The sequence below is a fragment of the Octodon degus genome, unplaced genomic scaffold (genome assembly GCF_000260255.1).
Source record: "Octodon degus isolate 3935 unplaced genomic scaffold, OctDeg1.0 scaffold00168, whole genome shotgun sequence".
Classification (NCBI taxonomy): domain Eukaryota; kingdom Metazoa; phylum Chordata; class Mammalia; order Rodentia; family Octodontidae; genus Octodon; species Octodon degus.
In genome coordinates, this window is record NW_004524744.1 from 323,510 (window position 1) to 328,582 (window position 5,073).

General features: G+C 38.8%; 2 pseudogenes; both read right to left on the bottom strand.

Annotated features, from left to right (window-relative positions):
• The window catches only part of LOC101577392, a 3,218-nt pseudogene extending 1,960 nt beyond the window's left edge, over positions 1-1,258 (bottom strand).
• A 1,220-nt stretch (positions 1,259-2,478) lies between these two features.
• On the bottom strand, positions 2,479-2,692 carry LOC101567434 (annotated as a pseudogene).
• Between the last annotated feature and the right edge of the window lie 2,381 nt (positions 2,693-5,073).

Here is a 5,073-nt window from a genome sequence, read left to right on the forward strand (position 1 = left end):
GCCACCATGCCCAGTCTCAATTGCCCTGTCACTGGGCTCCAGGGACTGGGCCGCAGGGCACACTGGTGATCAAATCCCAGTCCCTGTGTCTGCCTAAGCATGCACTTTAATCCACTGAGCTATCTGGCCAGCCCTTGTCCCAACCTTTTTAATCTATGAGATTGGGTCTATAACTCTGAGCACATGGAAAAGTGGTTTAACAGATTGAGTGAATATGTGGCACAGACTAAGGATTTGCCATCTGTCACTAAAATTGAAGAAATATAACCTTAGTAAAATGGGCAATTATTTCTGAGAGACCACTTATCAAAAAAAAAAATAGAATTATTGTCTCCAGTACTCAATATCATGATACTACTCTGATTTTTTTTTTTTTTTGGTATTTCAATGAAAAACATATGTCTATTGGATAATACATAATTGTGTAACATGTTCTAAATAACCAATTTGGAGGGGTGGTTTTTAGACAAAGTCACAGTCTGTAGTCCAGGCTGGCCTTGAACTCATGATCTTCCTGTGTTAACCTCCCAAGTGCAGGGATCGCAAGTATATAGCACTATGCCCAGCTTTTACAGAGCCCTTTTGTATTACTTCTAGATATTCATTTAGATGTAGTCTTTTAAATAAACTATTGATTATATCTCAGTCTTACATGGCTTTCTGAAGCTGAGTATAAGTATGCAAGGCCTGAAAATGTCCACTTTTTAAGAAAAAGTTTAAGAAAAGTTTCATGGGAAACTGTTCTATAATGTGAAGTGAAAGGGAAAATAGTCATATAATGCAAAGAGACTGATATTCCTAGATTTGAGCAGCAAACAGCCTAGGCAATCTAAAAGGAATGTGGATGGAGAGGCCAGACTCATGAGTTCCCTTAGCCAAAATGAGGAGGAGCCACATCTGAGAGAAAGTTTAGGCTGAGAGTAGGCAAAGGTGTCAAGCCAAGTGGATATGACAGGCTTAGGGACACAGACTCAGGCAAGAGGTCTGAGGTACCAAGAGTCAAGCGTTGGCCAAAGAGTTTGGTTATTATGCATAGAGCCCTGCCATTTGGATACTGAAGCACATTATTAAATGTAACCCTAGTTCCTTGGCTTTATCTTAAGCTCTGGTCATTGGCCAGGCATTTCTTCATTGAAACATAGCACTCCATCACAAAACCCCCACTGTGTGTAATACAGTCATGTAACTGTGGAGACCTGTTAACTGTGGAGATTCAGGATGCAGGGACAGAACGGCACTCCAGCCCCATACCTGACATCAAGCTCTGACACACAGTCAAGTGTGTATTTCTCTTTACCTTCATAAGAACTTTAATGAAGAACAATATGCAATAAATATCTGTAGTGTTTAATTTTTAGCTAAGATTTAATTTCCCCTTAGCTTTGAAATAGTAACTGAATTTCAGTTAAATATTAAGAAATATTAATTACAAATTTATAACAACTCTACTATGAAAGTCAGAAGTCACACACCCAGGATTGCACATCTAGATGAAACACTGCTGGACCCTTCCGACCAAAACTCAGAGACGTACATGCCATTGTGGGCACACCCGAGATATCCCTGCCACTCAGCCATACATGGGATTCCAGTTCAAGCTGATGGTGTAAACTAGTTTTAAACCTCTGTTAAAAATTAAAACAAAAAGTTAAGTTTGTTTTGGGGAAATTAAAGTAAATGCTGTATTTTAAGAACTTGACATTATAAAGAATGAAAACCAAGTACGGGATTCTTATCCTATAATCATTCCATTTTGCTTTCATGCTGAAAATGCCATTCAAAGAATGGCAGCTGACCACTCAGCTTCACACCAATGCCACATCCATGCCTGGCCAGGGGCTGCGATGTCAGTGGGCTTGACTGAACTCTCTTCTGTTGAACATTTTCCCTGTACAACTTTTAAATCACATCTCCTTTACCTTCCTCCTTTAAGAATTGTATAAATATGTCAGTTGCCTGTAATGAGTTGCAGAATGTGCTAAAAGCAGAGTGCTCTAGTTAATGTTGAAAACGGGGTGGCCAGAGGAAGAGCTCTGCTCAGTATGAACACATAACAAGACAGCATGAAACCACTTTTTCTTAATGAAAAGGCTAGTGGAAAAAAAGGCTCATTCTACAAAGAGTAAGATTCTAAATCACAATGAAAGGAACTTGAATAATTACTGATTTTGTTGCTTAAAGACACCTTATTAAAAGTTGGTATCTGACATGACACAGTAACACTTGCAGAATGTAATATTGTGCTGACAGTACTGAGGTTAGTTTCTAAAGACTACTGAACTCTTGCCATATTAAATGCTTACATCTTAATTATTTATGTAAAACATGGTCCAGTAATATAAAAATAGAGAAAAGCATCTGGAAATCTCATGCAGTGTTTAGAGATAAAAGGTTTAACCATGCTTTCCATCATTTTCTGCAAGCAAGTCCTTGTTCACGCTGAAGTCCGCTGGCAATCGAATTCGGACATTTCCAGAGCTACTGTATGAAAAAATTGCTGAGGGCCATCACCACACAGCACACTGCAACGTAAGGGCTCATCCATTCACCAATTCTGGCACACTTTCAAAATATTCCCAATAGTCTGGTTTTTGTCCAGTATGCTGGGTGTCAGGGAGCAGATGTAAGCACAGGTATATATAAGCAGCAAGATTACAGTCAATAGGCTCGAGAACTTGAAAACAGCAGACATAGTGAGGCCAGCACTGGCCCAGCCACACCTCAAGTGTGTCTTTGATGGGTTAGCTTGGATCTGATGTCAGAAAGAGGACAGAAGATGGAGGCCATGAAGCTCTCTGCTGCTGTGAGCCTTTCCCTGAGCCAGCCCCACACTCTGCAAGGCACGCTTCTTTTTTCTACTTTAACTGCCCCACACTTGCTCTGCAGAACATTTCTTTTCAAAGTACTTTTTTCTTCTTGTGCACATCTTTTGTGTTTCTTTTTCTTCTTCTTTTGCCCTAAATAAATGTTATACTTTCAAAGTCATCCATTGTTCCATCCAATTATTTTAGCCAGACAGTAAGAGTCTGGAAAGGACCTCGGGTCACTCTAATACCTGGTTCCACCACCAAATTTAGGTAAGGAACCACGCTTATGTACATCTGAACACCCTTCATGTAACTTAGTAAACAGTGGGTACTCATATGCTTCAGTAAATGAGGCTATAAAACAGAGCAACTAGCTAAGTAATGGTATGGGAGCCCAAATCCAATCTTCTGACCTAAATAATGTCCAGGTGTGGAAGAGGCTTGGCGGGGTTTCCTTAAATGCAGCTCCTTGGGTATAATTCTGCTACTTCTGTACATCCTAGAGCCTGGAGAGATAGTTTTCTGCCCCACAAACACTCAATGTATGCTGGTACACAGGTGCAGAATGATTGTTTAGTTAATCTGGATGGGGGGCACAAAGGTATCACTGAAATCCTAAAATCTAGCAGAGCTTTGTAATGCTGGAATTTTCTGATGATGTTTCAAGGCCTGGGAATAATTCACCCTCATTCTCAACTCTACTCTGTCAGGCTCATGTTACTGCCCACTCTGAGTCGTAATAAGAGACTGTTGCTGAACCTTCGGATCCTACCATCGCCAAGCCAGCATCAAAGATGATAAAGGGTCTGTTCTGTTGCCTCAGATCTGTCTTAGCAGGCTCATGGGTCCAAAGGGCTCTCACATGAGGAAAGGGGGTACCGTGAAAGAGTGGGCAGGAAACCTGTATGCTGAATCGGCCTCTTTTTCAGAGTGTTCTGGGTTCATGCAGGGCAATTTCAGCTCCTCTTCTTCCTCATTTAAGAGATACTAGGGGCCAATGCCCCAGCCTTCTGGGGCCAATGCCTACATTTTCTTTTCTCCCATCCAACTAACCAGGCCTGATCCTGCTTATCTTCTGAGTTCAGATGAGATTGGATACATTCTGGGTGGTATGGCTATAGACTACATTTTTTTCTCTGTAGATCAATTGCTAAGAGCTTGGAAAGGGGGTTTTATAGACACCTCACTTCAAAAATTAGAATGCCATATGTAAGAAAGATTATTAAAGAATGTGGGGATCAGGAAGAGGGAATTCTACTGACAACATTTTTTCCATAGAAAGTTTATTAGTTTTTTGTTTTGTTTTGTTTTGTTTTGTTTTTAGAATGTTTATTGTTAAGGTAGAATCTTTTTGTAGGTGATTAACTTTCCCAACCTTCTCCCATCAAAATTTTGGAAACCCAATGGTCTCATTTGTTTCTGACTCTCCCTTCCAGAGCACTGCAGCAGTGTTCTCTGAGATAGATTTCTCCAAAAACTTTATGAAGCTTCTGTGACATTCATTGGAGTTCACACTGTGAGGAAAATGTCATAAGCCTGCAGATGTCTTTCCCATGAACTCTTCTCCATGCTGGGCTTCTACAGAGAAGGCAGGGATAACACTTCTCACCTACCATAGGCCTTATTATGTGATGAGATCTCTGAGATCTGCCCTTAATCTCTTTATTTTTTTTATATAACAGCTCAAATCTTTAATAGGGTTAAGTGTACATATATTGTCATATATTTATACTGTGTTTTACAGACATATTTCAACCACATAGATATTAACCTGTTTTCCATGTGAAAAAAACTAAAATTTGCTTAAATAAATATTTTGTCCACTCCTATTCTTTGTGAGTGATGTATATACAATCTGCATACAGAAAAAATTCTTTTATTTATTTATTTTTATTTTTTTGCTGATATATATAATTTAATAGTATAATTAGTTTTCTCTTTTAACAAATAGTCTAAAAAGGTTCCATAAGTGAGCTGGATGACACTGGGCATGAACCAAATTTATAAATGGCTACCTAGGAATATTTAACATATTATACGGGAAATATAAAGCACTGTGCAAATGAAAATCTGCTTTTCAGTTTAACTCAAAGCTAGAGGAGTCATCACCCATTAAACAGGATTTAATTTTTTCAATTGTTACAATTTAATGAAAAGTGATTTTTGAAAGAATGCAGCTGCAGAATGCATTCTCAGAATTAGAATGCACTGTTAAAAATTATTATTTTTTTCTTTTTTTTTCTTTTCAAAGTTTTATTGATAAACA